This window comes from Pseudonaja textilis, chromosome Z (genome assembly GCF_049901715.1).
Source record: "Pseudonaja textilis isolate UNSWEBS1 chromosome Z, rPseTex1.2, whole genome shotgun sequence".
In the NCBI taxonomy this organism is placed as follows: Eukaryota; Metazoa; Chordata; class Lepidosauria; order Squamata; family Elapidae; genus Pseudonaja; species Pseudonaja textilis.
Window position 1 is genome coordinate 62,103,286 of NC_142008.1, and position 22,529 is coordinate 62,125,814.

The 22,529-nt window shown below is 42.4% G+C and overlaps 1 long non-coding RNA gene across 1 annotated transcript; it reads left to right on the forward strand.

Moving 5' to 3' along the window:
- Positions 1-418: 418 nt before the first annotated feature.
- LOC148124041 (uncharacterized) lies at positions 419-12,961 on the forward strand. The gene is made up of 3 exons (XR_015740411.1): positions 419-488; positions 12,118-12,292; positions 12,810-12,961. It is a non-coding gene; the product is annotated as an uncharacterized LOC148124041 (long non-coding RNA).
- The last annotated feature ends 9,568 nt before the right edge of the window (positions 12,962-22,529 follow it).

The following is a 22,529-nucleotide window of genomic DNA, read 5'->3' on the forward strand; positions in this document are numbered from 1 at the left end:
CAAACTCAATTTTTCCATGGGCAGGATCAGTGTTCTATTTGTCCTCTGTGGGCTAGTGGGGGGGAGTTGGTGAGCGCATTCAGGTGGAGGAGTCAACGGACACATGCATGTGCAGGCCACTCCCCCATCATCACAGTTGCCTTCTATGCATTCTAGGGTGCATAGCCCAGGATGGCATGATAAAATGGGCCAGGCTGAAGTTTCCTATTCTGCAGATGCCCTGGAAGTTCAGAGATACTTTTAAAATTGACTATGTCAGAGTATATTCATTAACTGGAATAGAGCTTAGTGAAAAAAGTCAGCCAATGAGTAAGCATGGAAACAGGCCAGCCAATGGGAGCTGACAGCCTGGGTGTGGTTTGGCTCTGTGTGCTTTGTTGACAATTGAAACTGAAACTAACTTGCTTGCTTTACTGGAAACTGATATCTGCTATGAGCTGCAGCTGCTTGTGTTTTTGCTTATGTTATATTGAAAGAATCTACAAATGGTATTGTAAACTTTACTCATATTAATATGTATATAAAGAAGTTAATGATCCTGCAGAATAAGTCTGTGTGTTTTCTGGACTTGAATTTCTGCTGCAAGCTCTAACAGATTCTGGGCCCAGAATCAGAACACACAAAAATAGATTGAATTGTAATTAAGCTGAGAGACTGCCTGTGTTTAAAAGAAGAAGGCAGAGAAGGCTTTGCAAGATGGCTGATAAAATTAAGGAGAGCTTTCTGCCACATTTGGATCAGAAGAATTATAGTATTTGGGCTGCAAAGATGGAATGTTTCCTGAAAGCTAAGGAACTGTGGGATATTGTGGCAAATCGATCCCAAGCGCCCTTAACTGCTGCAGATCAGAGGCAACATGATAAAGCAATGGCTTATTTTATTTTTATTTTATTTATTTATTTTTGTCAATTACTTTCAAGATAATAGGTATAAGTAAAAACATAGTTATGAATACATGGATACATATAAGAAAAATAAAAAATAAAAGAAACAATAGGACAGGGACAGTAGGCACATTGGTGCGCTTATGCACGCTCCCTACAGACCTCTTAGGAAAGGGGTGAGGTCAATAGTAGACAATCTAAGGTTAAAGTTTTTGGGGTTTGGGGAAGAAACTAGAGTCAGGTAGAGTATTCCAGACATTGACCACTCTGTTGCTGAAGTTGTATTTCCTGCAATCAAGTTTGTTGATTAACCTTGAGTTTGTATCTATTGTTTGTTCTTATGTTGTTATGGTTGAAGCTGAAGTATTCATTGACAGGTAGGACATTGCAATGTATGATTTTATTTACTATACTTAGATTGGACCGAAGGCGGCATAGTGCTAGGTTTTCTAGGTCTAGAATTTCGAGTCTGGTGGCATAAGATATTCTGCAATGAGTAGAGTATATATCATCTTAAGTTTACAAGATGAATAGTTTATCAATGTAGCTGATTTAAAGACTGCAAATGAGGTCTGGCAAAAGTTAAGGATTGTACATGTGATTGTGTCAGCATGCAATATAGTGCAATTATCAAGAAAGTAATACAGAGCCAGTTTGCAACTGGGAGAATCTGTTGAACAGCATCTGGTGAATGTGCAAACTTGCTTGTGGAGTTAGAACAGCATGGGATGCAGATTCCTGAATCTCAGAAAGTGCTTTTGGTTTTGAACAGTCTGGATGACTTGTTTCTGCAGTGTTTGAATGCAAACCATTGCATTTGGAGGCATTGAAAGCATGTCTGATAGCTGAAGAGCAGAAACGCCATTTTAGGAAAAGCCACAAGGAGAAATCCCTGAGGAGGGGGCCCAAGGAGCAGAATGGAAAATTCCACAGACTGGCTGTCTACAGAGAAGAGAAGAGCAGCAGGGGATATCAGATAACAACCCAGCAACAGAAGTGGTACTTCATTTGTGGAGAAACAACTCATTTAAAGAGAGACTGTTTGCACAGAAGCAAATTGCAAAGAAAGAATTATTTGCAAGACTGAAGAAGCAGTTTGCAAGGAAGACAATTAGCTGATGGACAGGCTGCTGTTGCAAAAATTAGCTATTGCAGTAGAAATCAATGGCTAATTAACAGTGGGGCTAATCAAACAATTGCTAATAATTATAAATTGTTTTTCAGGATGGATGCAGCTTCTGGAAATGCAGTAGCCTTGGCAAATGGCTAAAAGGCTAAGAGGCAGTATGCAAATTTCATATCTGGAAACAAGGTTCAATGATGTTGTGTGTGTGCCTAAAATGGAGTATAATTTGCTGAGGGTCTCTAGTTTAGACAAGAAAAGATTTGAGACCACATTTGTAAATGGGAAGTGTCTCATAAAGCACAATGGCATAATATGTGCAAAGGGCATAAAGCAAGATAACCCTTATTTTGCAGAGACAAAATATTCATTATGCACAAACATTTGGAAATGTGGCAAAACATGATTCATGTGCTCATCTTTTAATCAGTGGTAGTCAACCTGGTCCCTACCGCCCACTAGAGGGCATTCCAGCTTTCATGGTGGGCGGTAGGGGTTTTGTCCCCTACTTTATAAATCACCTTTATAAATCACCGGTGGGTGGTTAGAGAAAATTTTACTACTAACAGAGATACAAAAGTGGGCGGTAGGTATAAAAAGGTTGACTACCCCTGTTTTACACTGTTAGCTTGGCCATGCCAGCTTTAAAGTTGTTCAACAGATGGACCAGTTTGCAGAAGAGTTGCATGTAAAGGGATGTAAGGTATATATGGACTGTGCAGTAAGAAAATAATCAAAGTAAGCAAATTATCAAATTCCCAGTAAGCAAGACTAGCACAAGGCAGACAACAAGAGGTCTAGAGGTGGTACATGCAGATTTGGTTGGGCCAATGCAGGCCAGTTTGGGAGCAACAAAGTATACACTGATCATTGTAGATGACTAAAGCAGGTTTGGGTTCTGCTATTTACTAAAGAATAAAATAAAGGTGCTACAGAAATTTAAACAATGGATAAGCTTCATGGAAAGAAGGTATGTCAGCTGCAAACTGACAGAGGTTCAGAATTCATGTCAACAAATTTTCAACAGTGGTTGGGACAGTTGGGAATAAAACACAGACACACAAATCCTTACACAGCAGTTGAGAATGCTGAGAGGCAGAATGGTTGCTGAGAGGCAGAATGGAATCTTACAAACCACAAAGGAGTCACTGCTAGAGGATTCTGGTTTGAGCAGGCATATTGAGGTGAAGCCATATTGACTGCTAATTATTTAATTATTAGGTTGTGGAGTTCCTCCATTAATGATACTCCATATGCAGTGCTATATGGGAGAAAGCCATCTCTGGCACATTTGTTTGGAAGCAATGTGTGGGTGCATATTCCAAAGGCAATAAGAAGAAAGGGACAACCAAAGGCTAGAAAGCTCAGGTTTATGGGCTATGAGCCAGGCACAAAAAGTGATCACTTTAGCGATGGGAACAAGAGAATAGTGATTCCAAGTTCTGCAAGCTTTGCAGAGCAAAATTGGAACAGAATTGATACAAATTTCTGGAATGATTCACTTAGTGATGGTGATTCACTTAGTGACAATAACTCACTTAATGATGGTAAGTCACTAGTGATGGTGTCAATGGAGTTCAGGGAGGAGAAACTGAAATAGATATGAAGCAGAGAGGGATGAAACACAGGAGCAGTCAATGCCACACACGTCAGAGCGATGGAACAAAGGGATTCCACCTGACAGGTATTCTGCTAGAAAAGTTAAAATGTGTAATGTATGGTATGAGCCAAGAAACTATAAGAAAGTATTGATATTACCTAAAATTGAAAAGTAAAGTGGAAAGAAGGCATGGACAAGGAAATAAAATCCATAGGAGAACATGAAGTGTTCACATCTATGACTTTGCCACAGAGTAGCAGAGCTGTAGGATGCAAGTTGGTGTACAAGAAGAAAGTACTACCCAATAATGAGATACAATATAAAGCAAGGTTAGTGGCACAAGGTTTTTCAAAGCTGAAAAATGTGCATTCTGATGAGGTGCTCATGCCAACTGTAGAGAGTGAAAGCATCAGGCTAGCACTAGCATTGACAGCTGTACATGGCCATAAAATTTGGCATTTTGACATAACCACTGCATTCCTCAATGCAGAATTAGAGGAAGAAATTTACATGGTTCAAGCATCAGAATATGAAAGCAAAAAAGGCATTGAAAGGTCTTGGGTTCAAGAGTTGCGAGGCTGATGGTTGCATATACACTGGAACCTTTTGGACCTCAGGGACCACCAAACTCATAATTTCAAATTCTGTGGACCACTAATATGAATTTTGACTGACGGTGGTTTGCTGATGGTGAGAAAGTCAGTCCCATGTTCCAGAGCTGTAGTAGTCATAGGACTGGCCTATGAACCGGCCTGCCATAGATGAGCTGCTCTGGGATGACCAAAGGGACAGCCTTGGAATATAGGATGGGTGCATGGTGGGGTTGGAAATCTCTGCCATATGGGCTGGCACCTGTAATGTGCAAATTTGCAGGTGGTGCAATGTGGAAAGACCTTCCAGCTTGCCTCTCCTGGCCTGGGCTCTTGGCCGTGGGCTGTAGGGATGGCCCGGGGCAGGAAAAGTATCAGCTGGTGGTGGTGGGAGACAGCGGAGTGGGCAAGTCTGCACTCACCATCCAGTTCAGAGGCCCAGAATGGAGCAGCGGCAATGGTGTTAGCTTTCTCGTCCTTCTTGGCACTCTGCTCTGCTAAGGGTGGGGTGCAGCGTAAGGGCCAGGCACCTGGAGCACCTTCCTCTTCCTCTGATCTGGGCTTGCTGCTGGTGGGTGGCTGGGTGGGCCTCCTCTGTAGATGCCCTCTCCCCGTGGGGAGAGCCCAGCATGCATGTGCTCTGGGGAGAGGCTTCGAGGCCTGGAGGTCACCACTGGTTGGCAACCACTGCACTGGAAAGTTAAAAGGTGGGGATTGACAACTATTAGCATTTGTGGATGATCTTTGCTTCATTGCAAAGGATGTATTTGCTAATCAGTTGGAGAAGAAAATTTGAACTAAAGAATTTGGGACAAATACAAAATTATCTGACATAGCTTGTGCAGTAAGCATTCTAAGTCACTTCATTGCTGCACCAACCCAATAGCATTGGATAGGTATAAAAAGGAATTCTCAAGTATTTGGAGGGAACTGTGAATGTGGGTCTTCAAATACAGGTATCTGAAGAATATTAACGATAATTGAGTTTATGTCTATTCCAGTTATGAAGGGAGGAGTGTCAGAATATATTCATGAACTGGAATAGAGCTTAGTAAAAAAAAAAGTCAGTCAATGAGTAAGCATGGAACAGACCAGCCAATGGGAGCTAACAGCCTGGGTGTGGTTTGGCTCTGTGTGCTCTGCTGAGAATTGAAACTGAAATTAACTTGTTTACTTTACTGAAAACTGATATCTGCTCTGAGCTGCTGCTGCTTTTGTTTTTTCTTATTTATTTTTTATATTGCCGCCTATTCACCCATGGTGACTTTTGTATTAACTTGAAGTGGCTTACCCAATGTAAAACCATATTTAAAACAAAAAACAAAAATAAAAAACAATAAAAACTAACAAAAAGAATCAAATAAATTAGTAAAACACAATAGAACAAAATTGTGGGGGGGGGGGACAAACAACAACAAAAACAAAAACGCCAACTCTCACCCCCAGATCCGATGACAGCAGATCACACTAGCCATTTGATGGGCTCCATCCCTCTCTGGGTTCCCCAGGCCCGCTGGCAAAACCAGGTCTTCACTGCCTTTCAGAAGAGTGCTAGAGTGGGGGCCATTCTAATCTCTGGAGGAATGATATTACAGAAAGAGGGAACCACCACGGAGAAGGCTCTTCTCTGGGTCCCACCAGGTGCTCCCTCAGGGGTGGGACCTGCAACATTGCTTGCCTCCTCACACTAATGGGTTGGGTAAGAGATGTTCCCTCAGTTAACCCGGACCCAAGCCATGAAGGGCTTTAAAGGTGACAACCAGCACCTTGAATTCCACCTGGAAGCAAATCAGCAACCAATGCAACTCCTGCAGGAGAGGTGACACCAAGGTCTGCACAAAACCATGTGGGGCACTGCATTTTGCACCAACTGGAGCTTCTGGATGCTCTTCAAGGGCAGTCACTTGTAAAGCGCATTGCAATAATCAAGACGGGAAGTGACCAGGGCATGAGCGACTGTGAGTAGGGACTGTTGATCCAGGAAAGGGCATAACTGGTGCACAACCCCAGTTGCGCAAAGGCCCCCCTGGCCATGACCGCCATCTGCTTTTTGAATAGGAGTTGTGAGTCCAGGAAAAACCTCTAGATTACGCACAGGGTCTGTTTGGAGTAGTGCCACCCCATCCAAGACTAAAGGAGGTAATTCTCCCTGAGCCAACGAACCCCAAACCCAGAGCCACTCGGTCTTGCAAGGGTTATGTTATGTTACACTGAAAAAATCTACCAATGATATTGTAAACTTACGTTAATTTGTTTATAAAAAAATTAATAATCCTGTTGAATCAGTCTGTGTTTTCTGGACTTGAATTTCTGCTGCACACTCTAAGAGACTAGTTCTCCCTCCACTTTCATAGTCTATTCCTGTTTTAACTGCCGTCTGTTGAAATATAACATTTATATGGTTTAATGCTTTTATCTTTTATTTCTACACTACCCAGAGTTCTCTGTGAGTGAGATGGGTGATCTCCAAATTTGATACATAAAAAATAATAAAATATAAAATATAAAAATAAAATAAATAAATAAAAATAAAAATGAAACAGTCTAAATGGGCCTTTTCATATTTTTGCAGTAGAGATCATTGGTCAATTTTTCTCCCTCTTATTTATTTATTTTCTGATTGATTGATTGATTGATGACATTCACATGCCACCAATGTTCAAAGTTATTCTGAACAGCTGATATTATCAACAATTAATCAGTGAAATGACTTGCCTTCGGAAATTAAAATACTGGAAGTTTTTTTTAAATCAAGTTTTTTATTTTATATTACTTATATTTATCAATGCATGAACAGTGTGATACCTGGGTATCATACATTTAGTATGGATAAATATATTGTTGTAACTCATGGTTATTACATTTCATTTTCATTGTTGCATGTTATTTAAACATATCTAATACTACCGCCATTCAATTTCTAAACCTCCCTCTTGTTATTGCATAGATCTTGTTATATTAAAATATGTGTATTGTTGTTCCCCTCTTATTTCTATTTCTATTCTTTCTTATTTTTCCCATTGATTCATTTAAGCATGCATAACATTTCTTTTTGCCATTATTTATTATCCCTTATCTTGTATTTGATATTTTAAAAATTACTCATTTATTCACCCTGCTTTCAATATCCCAAATATCCAACATTATTAATTGATTCAAATATTAACAGTATTCAATCGATCCCGGGTTTACATCTCCCACTTCCCACAATTTCTAATCCTTAAAAGTTTAAAATTCACCATATATTTTAACACACTGTTAATATTAATACCATTAAATTCCCTAATCCTAAATTTCCACCTTCTACCCTTAACTTATTTTTAAATAGAGCAATTTCTGTTTTTTATTATTGTATATGCAACTGTTTTCCCTGTTTATATTTTCTACCTGTCCGTTTTGCTAATGTGTTTTATTGCTATCCACTATCTCTTGGTCTCTTTGGAATTCTGTCATCTGTTAGCTTCTCAATCATCTTTTTATTTTTGTCTCTTGGAAACTTGTGGTTTTTTTATAATGTTTTTGTGCTCACTAAATATTCCTTTTGAGTTGCCCTTTATCTCTTAAGCCCATCCATAAATCATTCTTTTTTTGAGAGAGAGATTTTTCTTTTTTCTTTCTAGACTTTCCCTTTTTTGAGGTTTTCTTTCCCCCCTCTCTATTCTATTATAAGCTTTTAAAGTATTATTTACTTGGTTCCAACTTATCAGTCCTTTCTCTCCACCATCTTTATTTTCTTGAATCTCACTTTGATCCCCCCCCAACTGCCTCTTCTACTTTCTGATCTATTCCCCAAATATCTCGTTCCTCTTCTCCCAGTTGTTGCAGGTCCTCCACACTCATTTCTTTATTTTTAGGCACACCCCTTGTCTCATTATTGTATTTTATAGTTCCACGCATATCTTTAAGCATCAAAATTATTTCTTCATATCCCTCTATTATCACCTGGTAATCCATTTTATTACAATTCAGTAAAAAAAATACTCAATATATCTCTATAATTCCAACAACTCGATATTTAAATACTCCCACCAATCCAGTTATTAGTAAAACTTCATTTTGATGGTTGTATCTTCAAATCCCCTAAATTTATAATTGTTTAGAATTCTTTTGTAATTTATAGTCTTTTAACTTCCAATTGTTTGTCTTTCCAATTGTCCAAATTTTAGTCTTATTTAATTTTCCTTCTTTCTTCTCTTCTTTTCTTCTTTGACCTCATGTAATGTTCTATCAGATAATATTAATAGTCCAAATCCAAATTAATCCACAGTGCTTTCTCCAATCTTTTGAGTCCTCAGTTCAATAACCAGTTTCAATAGTATGTAATTGTTAACAATTTAGTTTGTCTTTGAAATCTTCAAAAAGGAGTAAAGCTCACTCAGTAGTTCAGAATAACCAAGTCGCCTTCTGAGATGAAGTCAAGGTCAAACTGCTTTCCTAGCTTTGTTTACTTTCTTCTATTATGTGTATTAAACATACCACACTTTCATAGAGGATTTGATACTGTAATACTCTTCTTCATCCAGTAGATGGCACTCCAACATTAAACAGTATGTCAAAACAGCTGATTTCTCTATAACTCCCTGGGGTTTAGAACTTACAGATATAAAAGATAGTTCCTCCCTTTCAGGTTATTCAGCTATTTTTCAAGTTTTCTATATTTTAAAGCTTCCTCTAAAGATTATTTTTGCCTCTTAAAATCGCATTGAAATTGATAGTTCCAGCATTTCAGAAGTGCCAGATCACTTCTGTTTATAGTTGTGAACCTCTCTTCCTCTAGATACTCTTTTGGGGTTAAAAATTTGAATAAAGCTCACCCAGTTCACACACTGTTCACCAATGTCTGCTCCTGCACAGTGCTTAGATGCTCATCTTCTCACCAGCTTTTATGGCAGCCTTCTTAGACTGCTTCTCCTCCTCACCGTGGCTTAGAGGGAAAAAACTTTGGGGCTCACAGGAGATTGCAATCTCCCCTGCTACCTCACAGAGTACTCCTCCTTAGCTTCACTGCCACTACAGAGCAGTTTAGGCTTCTATCGGGGCTCACAAACAGGGAGAGAACCAGTATAGGAATGGAGGTGACCATTCTCTATACCTGGTAATCACTGGGAGGCTTCACCCCTTTCTCAACACTGGAAATTTTAAAGAAAATATTGGACAACTATTTCTCTGAAATGGTATAGGGTTTCTGCTTGAGCAGTGGGTTGGATTAGAAATCTCCAAGCTACCTTCTTGGTGTTATTCTGTTATTCTATTATTCTGTAAAACCCTATCTATCCACAGATAAGACAGGAATCTTGACTTATACTTTTCAAAAATGCAGTTGATTTGTTAGGGTAAGTAAAGTAAAATAAAGTAGTATTCCCCAACCTTTACATGCTTCATATGAGTGAACATCAACTCCCAGAATTTACTATTTTCTTTAAGGGACTCCAGAAAAAGTTCAGGGAATCACTATTGTAGTTTTCACAAAAGAATGTCGAAGGCAAAACCTAGGATCCAAATAGCAATCCACAGACATCAATACATATGGTGAAATTATTCTGTCATACCAAAAAGTAAGCAGGCCCTGTCCCTGTTCTGGTACCAGTTTCCTGTTGTAATGCAAGGAATTTGGGTATCACCTTTTCTTTGTTCTAGGATGTTTTACATTGCAGAGATGTAAAAATAAAATACTATTTTGCAAAAGCCCTTTTTGTATGCATGTTTTGCTTTTTCTGAAATGGTTCAGGGGTTGTGTTAAAAGACTGGAAAAAATAAAATTAAGAGAGTGGATGGGTGTGTAAGGTGTGGTGATCATCACATTGACTAGCACTAATGCATCAAATACAGATTCAGTCAAAGAGGCATGTAACAGGATATAACAATGCAAAGAATGATTGGGGTTTGAGGGGTGACTGAGGAGGGTTACATTTGGAAAATGTAAAAATAAAAAAATAAAAATGTAGGACTTATGTGCATGCTTATTTATGACAATTGGGCACAGGACATGTTTGGACATATCTCAGTGGGCTATTATCTGGGCATGCACTGTAGAGTCATATTGCATGTGACACATGTGACCACATGTGTGACAGACATGTTTGGGGCATGTTCGGGCCTGCCCTAGGTGTTGCCTGCTTTTAACGGTCTGATAAAAAGGGTCTCTGCAGACAGTTGCCAATTTCAGCCACTTAAAGCATAGCCCACGTTTAATGATAACATGCGCTTTTATGAAGGAAATAATAAAAATTATGCTAAGTTAGAGCCAGGTGATGGTTTATTTGATGTAAAAGTGATACCTGAACCAGCAAAGAGAGTCTGTCAAGTTAGGAAAAGATTTTATTTAGTTATTTGATTTGATTTGTCAATCACTTACAAGATAATATGTATAAGTATAAACATGAGTAAGAATACAGGAAATAGGTACAAATAAATGGGGACAATAGGACAGGGATGGGTGGCATGATGGTGCATTTATGCACACCCCTTGTAAAGTATTTAATATTGAGAGTAAGCGTGACTTGGTGATTAAAATTTGTCATTGCTGATTCTGTCAAACACTAAATGGTGAGTTTATGCAAACTGAAAACTAAAAAGTTTCATGAGTTGAAAATCGAATATATAATGTGTGATATTTCTTCTTTCAGAACTGGATATTCATCAGAACACAGGACTTTTGCAAGTTGTCAGGAGTTGCATTGTAAAGATACTAACTACACCATTGTTTAATGCGATGCCTGCAAAATGAAGACCAAATGGATCGAATCAATGAAACAAGCATTGTTAAAAGACTGTCTTCAAATATCTATACCTCAAATTGTATAGATAATCATTAATATTTCAGACAAAATGAGTAAATTGTATTTTACAAGAGGTACACTGGATGAAGTCAAGGCCTGTATACAAAGCACATGAGAAGATGAAGGAGTCACTGGCATTAATGGCAAAGATACAAAATGATATCTGTCAAGAGATTGCTATGCCAAAATGTATCAGAAATTTATTACAAGAAAACGTTAATGTAAAGGGTGTGAATTTCAAATAAAACATGTATACTAATCCATTTGGAAATCTGTTGTTATTTCTGTTTGGTAATGGGTATTTAGAACCGGGCGGAGGGGCAGATGTCAGGAGAGGGAGGGTAATGATTGCTGGAAGTAACATGACATCAACAGCATCGGAGTACTGGATGTGTATTTAGTTAAAACTGATAAGAAGGTGCTAGTTAGTTAACCATAGGAGCCCTGCTCTGTTAACCAGTAAAGAAGAAATTTTCAGGATGACAGATACTAATGTAAGTGCTTTTATAACTATTTTAAGATATTGCATGGCATAGATATAGTAAATAATATTTATAGCAGGTGTTTAGTGTTTATTAGGAGGAGGCTTACAGATTTGCCATATGTTAAAGCATATGAAGGCATTCTTTTTCCTTTTACCATGCAAATATTAGAGGGATGGATTGTCCTTTTGGGTAACAATATGGATTCCAGTTTGATTCAATGTTTCTTTCAGAATGTGAAGATGAACTGTTTGCCACATTTACAATGCCCACAGATTCTCAATGGCTTGTATATAATATTTTAGGGGTGGCTCTACATTTTCTGTAGCAACAATGATACCTATATGATTCAGTGTTTCTTTCAGAATGGGATGATGATGAAATGTTTGCTACATTTACAATGCTCACAGATTCTCAATATAACAGGGGCTATGGGGAAGCCTCATTATGAGGGACACACGAAAGTAAATTAGAAGGTATAGTGTTTAATTTGCAGACATAACTATTGTATAAAAGACTTAAAGTATTAGGGAATGCAATGAAGGTCTGTCATTATACAATAATATGTGTGGAAGGGGTTATGTTTCATACTATAGTCAGTATTATTTACTTTAATAAATGTGAGAACCCAGTACCTCATTGCTGTACATTCCTTTCAGAATGGTGGAATGGTCAAATGCATGCCAACTTCCCAAGGAACAGTGTTTCACAAGGTGTTCAATGGCATGGGAACCCATAACAAAGCACATCACATGGACCTGTGGAGGAACCACTGCCGGAAATGGAGCATCTAGCTATCTGCATCATATGGACTGGAAGAAATGAAAATGCAAGGTAGGAATTGTTTGTTAGCCTTGGAGATCATATTTTACTTGGAAGCTTCGAGGCTGCCACATTTAGTGCCTGGGAATTTGGGAAGGGGATTTCATAGAGAGGTGAAAGGTTATATACAAAAACATTTTTTCTTAGAAAGTCAAGGACATGTTACCCTGCACCTGGAGAGGAGTGTCTGGAGGAATGTCTCCAGTTGGGATGATGTTTAATTGGTTCGTGTGATGGACTGGTGGCTTCAGGAATGTATCTTTAAATTTCTATTGGGAAGGAAAACCCGGAACTCTCAAATTCAGGTTTTCCTAGATGTGTCAATATGACAATTTTAATAAAATGGAACTTTGATAAAATGTTTGTCTCAGAGTTTATTGGTTTGGAATTTGTTAGTTGGAACGGTGACACTGTTATTACATACAATTTTTAGAAAACCCAAATTTATTATGAATTTTCACTCTGCATTCTATATGTTATTTGCACAATAAATAAGAATTGTAACTGTTATTTATTTGTGTTCCTACAGGCAGAGACAGTGATCAGTTGTTTGCAGAAGTTCCAATGCTTACTGTTTCACAAGTTTAACAGAATATTGAACCTCAGCCATCCACTTCATGCATTGCACAAGAGGTACAGGGACAGGAAATTGAACCCCAACCATCCACATCCTGTGACATACAAGGTTAATTAAAATGCTCAATAATGTCTAAATATGAATGTTTGTATTCATTAAACCAGTGATGTTTCTTAGGTATGACTTTTTAATATATATTTAGAACCATTTTGTAAAAAGTCAAAAAAGGGCAATGAGGACCAACAACCTACAGTCATACAAGGTGATATTACCAGTAAAGAGTGTGATATGTCAGAAAAATAATCAGCAGGGTAATTCATACGATTCTGACTCAGTAAGTACACCAGAAGCACCTGATGTGTACCTGGTGAGCATTCAATCATGGCAGAGGACAGTACAGATCTATAGAGTACTATGAACGTTACAGATTTGTAAATATGGAACATGTACAGTCTTTCACACAAGCTATAGACATTATTCATAATGAGATACTGAACCATTTGAACCATATTTCCAGGGAGATAAGACCAAATGATTTTGTGCAATTGCAACTGGATGCTGAGGAATTAGGTAGACCTCTCTTTAGTGTTAGGAGACCTCTGGGTGAACTAAATGTTGACCAGTTCCTTAGTTATGTACAGAGTTTATTACAAAGCAATGTAATATTATGGAGAATCTTTTTAGAACTAACGTCACTATTGTGAAGAACCACGAGTGGGAGTGAACTTATTCTGACCCACGTCCTTTTCCAGCAAAACAAATACAATCTAAAGGGAAAAGAAACCTTGTAATGCTTTTGCAAAATAATTAGCTGTGATAAACACAAGCCTTGCCAAATTGTGCAAGACTTACCAAAAGATAACAGACAAGAAATAATTTGCAATACAAGAATCTTCAAATACAAACTCAGGATACTGGAATGTCCACGAGGCTGGAGTTTCAAAATATCTTTGCCTTCTGCGAAGTATGTACTTTTCACAGCTGGCTTTTATCTTCTTGAAGGAGGGGCCATTACCTTGCAGCCTTACTCCCGAGTTGCCCGTGTTATTGTAGCTGCTCTTTCCTACGAGCAATCCTGCATGCATGCACACTTGGCACAGGCTCCTCGGGAACCTTCTCATCACTGCTGCCAGCTCCCACTATCTCTGAAGGCAGCAGTCCACTCCCTAATGGTCCTGGCCCTTCATCTGAGTCCTTGGTCTCCTCAGCCATCTGCACCACAACAGAGCTTAAGAAATTAGGTACAGTTCTATTCAGTAAGGTACAGTTCTATTCAGTAAGATTTTGGAGAAGAAGAGACAGCACCTGGTTGATTTCAATTTGGAGGGGATATTTCTGTGTTTTGTAAGCAGCCTGCTGTCATTGTGAAATAACAGAGTGTCTACTAAACAAGAAATTATTACCAGAGCCAGGGACCTCCATAACATTGTCAGGATTTCTATGGACCACATAATTGATTTTTCATAGATACACATATTTGAGGATTACTTTGGTATAACTGTAAAGATCATGTTTTATCATAAAGGGCGTCAACGGTTTTTGGTAACTGGAGGAATCCAACCAGAAATAGTGGTATTTATGCTGCTACATGACAGACATTACTCTGGGATAAAAAACACCAAAGGATTTATGGGTGTGTGTTACTTCGGCAAACTGTGCCACATAGTGTATCACCACAAATTTAGATGTGGTTGCCAATACTTTGGTCAAGCCTGTTTGGGGTCATAAAGCTGCGAAGTGGCTGATGAGAGGGTGTTGCCATGGGTTTTCAAGGAGCCAAGGGATATTTTCCTTATTTGTTTAACACTGAAGAGAATCAAGATTATGAGGGTCCATTGCCAGATGCCAAGTATTATAGCCCTGACGCAGTGAGAGAGGAGAATTTGAGAAATGGTATGCTGCTAATAAAGCTATAGCATTTAACTTCAAAAAAGAACTTGCTGTAACAGGTTTAGGGAGCAAGTGATGCAAATGACAGGGAGTTTTTTACTGGGAAGGGTGGAGAGATTCTTGAAGAGAAGGAAATTCATTTAATTGATCCTTTCCAGTATGTTACATTTATATGGCACAGTACCATTTCATGTTTTTGAAAAAGGAAACCATCGCCCTTTGGACAATTACCAGAAGAGCAATAAAAGATTTTCTGCTTGTGCTATACAATGGCTGATGTATATAGCACAGGGTGCTAAAAAGCAAGTATGTTTTTATACTTTTTGGATGGTTTTGCTGTCGTAAATGGGGCCCTCACAGCTTTTGAATTTTATGGCTGTTTTTTTCATGGTTGCCCTATATATTACAAGGCTCATGATTTCAGGACTCAAATCAAAGGGAGAATATATGTTACAAATGTCTGGCAAAGCAATGAAAGATCAGTCTGTGCTAATTGACCATGAGGAATTTAACAACGGCTATACTTTATTTTGTTTTAATTTGAGTCTTGGTCAAGGCTGCTCAGAGCACTATTCCCTGACCAGGAATGGAAACCTCAGAGCAGAAATTAGATTTTCTGTGCCCCTCCCCAATCAGGGGTCACCCACCTTTTGGACCTCAGGGACCATAAAAATCATACTTTTAAATCCTGAGGACCACTAATATGAATTTTTTTAAAAAAATAATATATTTAATATAACATTTTTATTTTTTATATTAAATATTAATTTAATACTAAAAATTTATATATACAGTATGTATGTATGTATGTATGTATGTATGTATGTATGTATGTATGTATGGTATTCAGCTTTGTTCGGGTATTTTCCCACGTCATTATAGTTGTGCTTTTAAAGTTGTAGCGATGTTTCAGCAGAATCTCACCTGCCATCATCAGGCTCGTGTATTGTGTTTGTCTGTGAGTCCGGTTTTCACAGCCATTTCTGTTTTAAATTTGGTGCTAGCCTACTGCTGTGTTAGAATGATTTTTTCTTTATCCTGATTGGTTGGGAGTCTTGGTCTGTGTTGGTCTTGGAGTTTGCTGTGTTCTGCTTGATTGGTGTTTCTAATATTTTCTGTCTGTTTTGTAGCATTTTTTTGTCTTGATTGGCTGGCAACATTGTGTTTCCTGTATTGGAGGCTTTTAGTGCGGCTTGGCTTTAGGTAAATGGATGGCTATCATTTATTAGGAAGCTAGGTTTCATCTGGGTGCCTGGTTGGGGTGTGTTTGAGCTGAAGGTATCAGCCATAGAGATTGAAAAAAGACCTGAAAGCATGAATAAAAGAGATGACTCCACCAGACTGTCAATTATCTGGAAGCTTGCACTCACAAACAAAAAAATCTTCACATCACAAGCCAAGCAAACACCTGGGCACAAACAGACCCCCCTGATACCTCCAGCTCAAACACACCCCAACCAGGCACCCAATCTGGTTTCCTGTTATTTCATATCTCCCCCAAGTCAGAGGACACCTCTCCTTTCTTTGCCAGGTGTGGCTGCCTGGAGTTGGGGTAGGGAAGGTGGGCCAGACTGGAAGTACCAAGGAAGACGGGCTCCTAATAACCAGGCAACATACCACACTTTGACCCCCACACAAGAGGACTCCCCAAGGCTAAGCTCCAGGTTTCTCCCACTGCTTCCAAGCGAGAAGGGTCCCTCCCAAAGGGGTGTATGTGTTGAGCCCAGAAAAACTTGAGCTCTTGTCTGCACAAACAAGCTAGTTACTAGGAGCCCATCTTCCTCGGCGCTCTTTTGGTCTGGGCATTTGGTCTCCCTCCCCACCATGCCAAAGGAAAGCCAGCAGTGTTTCTCTGTCCCTCCTACCCTTCCCCCTGCTCCCTTCCCCCCACTCAATCCTACTTCGGGACAGAGGAGAGCACGCTGGAAATGTGTGTTGGCATTTCCAACACACCTTTCTCGGGCGCTCATCCGCAATTCTTCATGTTCCTCCAGGTCTGGCTTGCTGAGGGGGGAGAGGAGAGCAGCATTGATGTCTCTGCTGTCCCCCCACCCATGGCCCCAGCCATCGCTGCCCAGGGAAGACACAGGAAAAGTGAGCAGAAACATAGCTGTTGCTGGGGTGAAAGAGCAGAGATTGGGGAAGGCACAGGCAACGGAAAGCAGCACTTTTCAAAGGAGTCAGCTTGCATCTTCTGTTGCCTGTGCCTTCCTTGATCTCAGCTCTTTCACCCCAGCGAGAACTATGTTCCTGCTTACTTTTCCTGTGCCTTCCCTGGGCAGCGATGGTTGGGGCTGGGGTGGGGGGCAGCAGAGCAGAGCGCTGAGAGGGATAAGAAAACTGATTCCACTGACCTCACCCCATTCTGGAGCTCTGAACTGGATGGTAAGTGCTGACTTACCTATTCCGCCCTGTCCCACCACCACCATCCAGTACTTTTCCTGCTCTGGGCCATCTCTACAGCCTGCGGCCATTGAGGAAGAGCCCAGGCCAAGAGAAGTGAGCTAGAAGGTTCAGGAGTGTCGCACAAATGCAAGGAGTGTGGTGCTCCTGCACCTGGCAGTCTCCATCGCCGCTTCAGCCCACCTGTGCCGCCAGCCCCCTCTTGCTGCAACAGCACCATTACCTCATCCTGGCCAGTGAGGGCTGCACTGCTTTTTGCTGGTTTGTGCTTGGCTAAAAGGTGGGGGCCAGCAAGTGGATGGGCCATGTGGGCACTGCAGCCTTGAGTTCCTGCACAGCCTGGATTAATTGCTTTGGGAGAGGGGTGCTTTGGGGAAGACATTCTCTGCAGACCACCAAAATTTTCTCATGGTCGACCAGTGGGCCATGGCCCACCATTTGGCAACCACTGCTCTGTACAATTTTTGAAAAACTTATTGAAATAAGCCACACAAGGAATGTGTTGTATGATTATATGTGAGAACGGACACCATGCAGCTATGATGTACGTTGCCTGAAATGCATTCTTTCTAGGTGTATATCCCAGTGATTTGCTGCCCAAGAGGCCTTTCGGGTTAATTGTAAATACCCACCCTCATAGTCTACCCAGCAAACACTAGTTGGCGCTCTACTTTCCAACTCACAGCAATGGTGAATTTTTTGATTCCTAGGGAAGAACTCCAGATAACTCTGCCTTTCCTGTTGACATTGTGAAGTTTTTAAAACTGCAAGTTATCAACCTCTTCAGCTGCAGCATCCCCTGGCAATAACCTGTGGGCAGCATTGCTTGTTCTCCTTAGAGCTGCTCGGATCATCCAGAGAGTGGGTAGTGCTTCAGTCTGCGTCGTTGTAGGCTGAGCTTAATTACTGAGGAACCTCCGCCTTCCATCACGTGGCTCCGTTGCCGGCGTTCCCCAGTTTTATGCTCAGCCTCACGCAGAGTAGGCAGTGTTTTTCAGTTCTCTTGGCCGTCTCAAGAAAACTTTCTTCTTATCAGGTTGTATTGATTTATTCTCTTCTTAGCCCTGTGCAGGAGGATATTCTATGGCTTAGAGGTTAAAGCATCCACCTAATAAGCAAGTAGCCCGGGTTCAAATCCCAGAAGGGTAGGGCTAACTGATCAGACCTAAATAGCTTGAAATAGAGCTATAGGTAATGCATAAATTTATCTTGATTTTTCGATTCTCAATTCCCCTGGGAAGTCTCCTAGTCCCAGGGGGTGCCTAGGGGAAGGCTAGCTAACTTTCTAGCCACCCCCTCCTTATTGCCTAACAGACCTTACTTCATTAAAATGCTCCGTTTTTGTTTTTCTTGTCTGTCGAAGGTTATTGACTCTTCCTCCTTGTCCTCCCCCTGCGGTCCTTGGATTGCCCCTGGGGAGAATTTTGGCTGCTGTTTAGGAGCCCTGTAAGTCCACGTCGCAGGCAGCCGCCATTTTAAGTGCCGCCCCGTGGCCGGGCGCCAATTTCCTTATCTTTCCGATCACTGCGCGCCGTTTTCAAGCTGCAGGACCTGCTGGCCTTCTCAGAGTCCTTAAGTGATTGAATTGACTTGTGTGCTTGGAGGCTAGTTCGCTGCCTCTGTTGGAGTCTTGCCCAGCCTCGTCAAGGCTAGGCTGTTGTTTTGTGCAGCTCCTTGGCCGATCAAGATCGTTGGAAGATTTGCTCTTTATCTCTCTTTCCCTAGCCTCTGCGCAACCAGGTTTTTCATCTCAGACTCAGGGGACCGTGTTCATCGCCCCCAGGGGGAGAAAGATAGCAGGTGGATTAAAAGCGCTCTGGCGCTAACCCCCCCCCCCCCAGATTCTCTCTTTAGAGCCTCTTTCCTGCTGACTTCCACGCCGCCTTCATTAGCGGCTTGAATTTAAGCGCTCCAAAGCACTGCTGGTTTTCCCCCCACCCAAATGCCGATCATCCCAGGAAGGGGCGAACTCTTCCTCACGGCCCCTCTCAGCTTTCTAGGCTCGCCGGAGGGGCCCGATTCCGCCCTGAGCAGCCCCGACATTCAGCAAGTAGGCGGCCGCCTCCTTGGGCTCAGCCTTGCAGTCGGGCGCCATCGCAATTTCTCTCTGCTGCGAGTGTTCTCCAGCTCTCCAAACAGGCCTTACCAGCCTGTACAGAGTCTCTCTCCTAAAACTACTGTTGGCAATCCGCAGCCGCGCTCAGGGCGAAGCAATAGCAGCACCTTCTTCCCCTCCCAGTTTGTTGTCTGGGAGTTCAGCTGCTGGAGGCTTATCTTTCCAACCCAGTGTTTTTGGCCTCAGGCGTTCATTTGACTAATTGGATAAATAAGCACTTGGGTTGATTCCTTATTGGACCAGGATCCAGACTTAAGCATCAAGCATTTTCAAAGAGTTTAAAAAAAATAAAAATAAAAAGAATAAATAAAAGGAGAGACAATAATCAAACACGTATACAAGACTTATTCATATGTATATATATAAGTAAATAAAGGAATTAAATATATTATTATTATTATTATTAATAATAATAATAATAATAATAATAATAATAATAATAATAATAATAATATCTTTATATTCACTGCTATTCCGCGGTACATCAAATTCCAAAAGGGGGCACGGGCCAGCTGATAAGGACACCCAGCCATGCTATAGGCCGAACCCTAGGCGAGCCAACCGCCTTTGGTATTCTCTCATATGATTAGTTTTCTTAAAGTGGCAGATGATAATTCCTCTAGTGGCCCTTCTCTGAAGGCCAAATCTAAGTCTTACCATTTGTGCAGTCAGGCTAAGGAAACTCCAAATAATAGTGGTATAGTCTCTCCTGCCCTGCAGGGGGTTGGACTAGATGACCTCCAAGGTCCCTTCCAATCTGTTTCCCACTACCCTGAACCCACCCGATCTCGCCTGATCTCGGAAGCTAAGCAGGGTTAGACCTGGTTAATACTTGGATGGGAAACCGTCTGGGAGTATCAGGTGCTGTAGCGGAGACGCCTTGAGGTGTCATAGTCATCGGAGAAGGAACTTGACGGGCTATCCAGCGGGTCCCTCCCAGTGACTCCAGCCCTGCCACCCTCCGCTCCTCCTATCTCTACTCACCCCCTCCCCCAGATTTCTTTTCCCTCTCCAGGCACAGCTCACCCCAGGGGCATCAGGCCCACGGATCAATGACCAGACGGACAGCAGGAGGAGCCTGCCACAGTCGGGATTTCAGAACAAACCAGGTAATGGATGGAGCTGGATATCCACCAGGGGACTGCAGAAGGTCTCCAACAGGTGTCCAGACTGGATTCTTCCCGAGGGCTCCCGATCATGAGTATCTATCAATCAGGTCCCTGCCTAGATCGGATTCTACCACGGTCAGGTACCTTCACAGAGGGACAGCCCTCTTCCAAAGGGAACAGGAGGAGGAGAAAGGGGGCCTGAATCAATTCAGGGAGGAGGAGAAATCCATTTGGGGTCAACTCATTTCAGCGAATCCCTATCAGGGACGGAGCCCATGGAGGGGGTGATGCTCAGGATAAGGACCCCAACCCCAGTTAAAGGGAAAGGTCCCTCCTTTGAGGGCTTGTTCAAGACGCATATGTATAGACCGCTTTGCCTTAAGGCCAAGTCATCTCTGGCCTGTGCTCTTAGTCTCCCTTGGTCCTCCCTTCCTTGGCGGAGAGCCCAGGGCATGCCATTCCCAAGCAGCCCGGGGCGGAAGCTAATGTCATTCCGGCTCTGCCCATTTCCTCTGATCTGGGATCAAAGCAGCTGATCTCTACAGGGGCCCTCCCCTCCCCACCTCGCCCGGACAACAGGTTTTTTTTACTTCAACCTTGACTCAGACTTCTCCACCGATTTAATTCCCTCAAGGATGACGAGCCCACTGTTGGCTCAGCATCCTCCTCCTCCACTAATGATCCTCTGGAGGCTCTGAAACCCAAGGACAAGAGGGCCGAACTAGCCTTACGCCAGGCTCCCCAAGCCTACACTTGGGCCACTAGATCGGCTTCGGCCGCCTCCTTTTCCTCCAGGTCTCCAATCCGGTGGCTTCGCCAACTAAAACGGCATGTCCCCGCCTCTATTACAATTGTGCATCAGGACATCGCTGTACTCATGACCATGGCAGAATTCTCGGCCCTCGCTGCCTATCACAAGGTTAAGTGTTCTCTAGAACCATAACTCCCCGGTTACAGAGTCAAATTGGTCAAGGCTCCCATCAAAGGGGACAGACTCTTTGGCACAGCCTTGGAATCTCTGCCAGTCGAGAGCCGAAGCATGGAATAAGTCCTCCACTCCCCTTTCAGAGGTCAGAGCCCAGAACCCCTCAGCCATTTCGGAAAGGGCCTCTCGACCTTCTTCCAGTCTTTCTCCCCGCCCAGGTACCACTTCTTTCGGCCATTCCATCTCCAGGATCCGCTAACTCGGGCGACAGGAACCGGGGGGTGGCTCCTACAGGACTCCCCTCAGGGGATCATGTGGGAGGCCCTTCCAGCGCCCAATACAGGTCCCTCTCCCCCCCCGCCCCACTGGCGGACGCCTCAGACATGTCACCGACCCTTGGGGTTCCTCTACTTCCCTGCCTGGGTCCGTGTTACTATTCCGCTCGGACTCGCCCTGGAATTCAGCGTGCTCCCCCTGACCTTTCCAGGGCACCCCCCTGGAGGGACCCCACCAAGCATAGTTTAATGGATTCCACCATTCATCCTCTTCACAAAATTCAGGCCACCCAACTCGTCCCACCCTCCCAACGAGGGCGGGGCTGTTACTCGCACCTCCTCATGGCCTCCAAATCCTCAGGTGGATGGAGAGCAATCCTAGACCTAATACGGCTTAATCGTTTCCTGATCCACCGCAGTTTTCAGATGCTCACCTTACAGTCCTTCTACTGGGCTCCAGGCGAGGGAACTGGCTCTCTCCTACAGATCCTCAGAAGCGTATCCAGACATCCCAATCCTGTTTCAATCTCCGCCACTCCAATATGTGGCCCTCCCCTTGGGTTGGCATCTGCCCCGAGAACCCTTACCAAGGTCCTCGCGGCCCTAGCGGCTCACCTCAGAATCCCCCCCGGGCATCTCCACTGCCACCTGGATGACTCCTCATCCTGTCCCGCTCCAGACGCCAAGCAGAGGGACACCAGAGCTACTTTCGCTGCCCTCCAAGACCACTTCCTCGCAAACTGACATGGGCCATCTGTCGCCATCTAATTGGATAACCCCTTGGGGTCCATAATCGTTACGGTTAAAGGGAATGGCCCCTTTTTTCCTCAGAAGACCCCTTAACATCCGGAATTCTGTCAAGCGTATCCGGTGATCAAAAAAGGGGTAACTCTATTAGAAGGGCCTAAACTATTGGCCGAGATGGTCTCAGGCATTCCCATTCCCTGGGCCCGT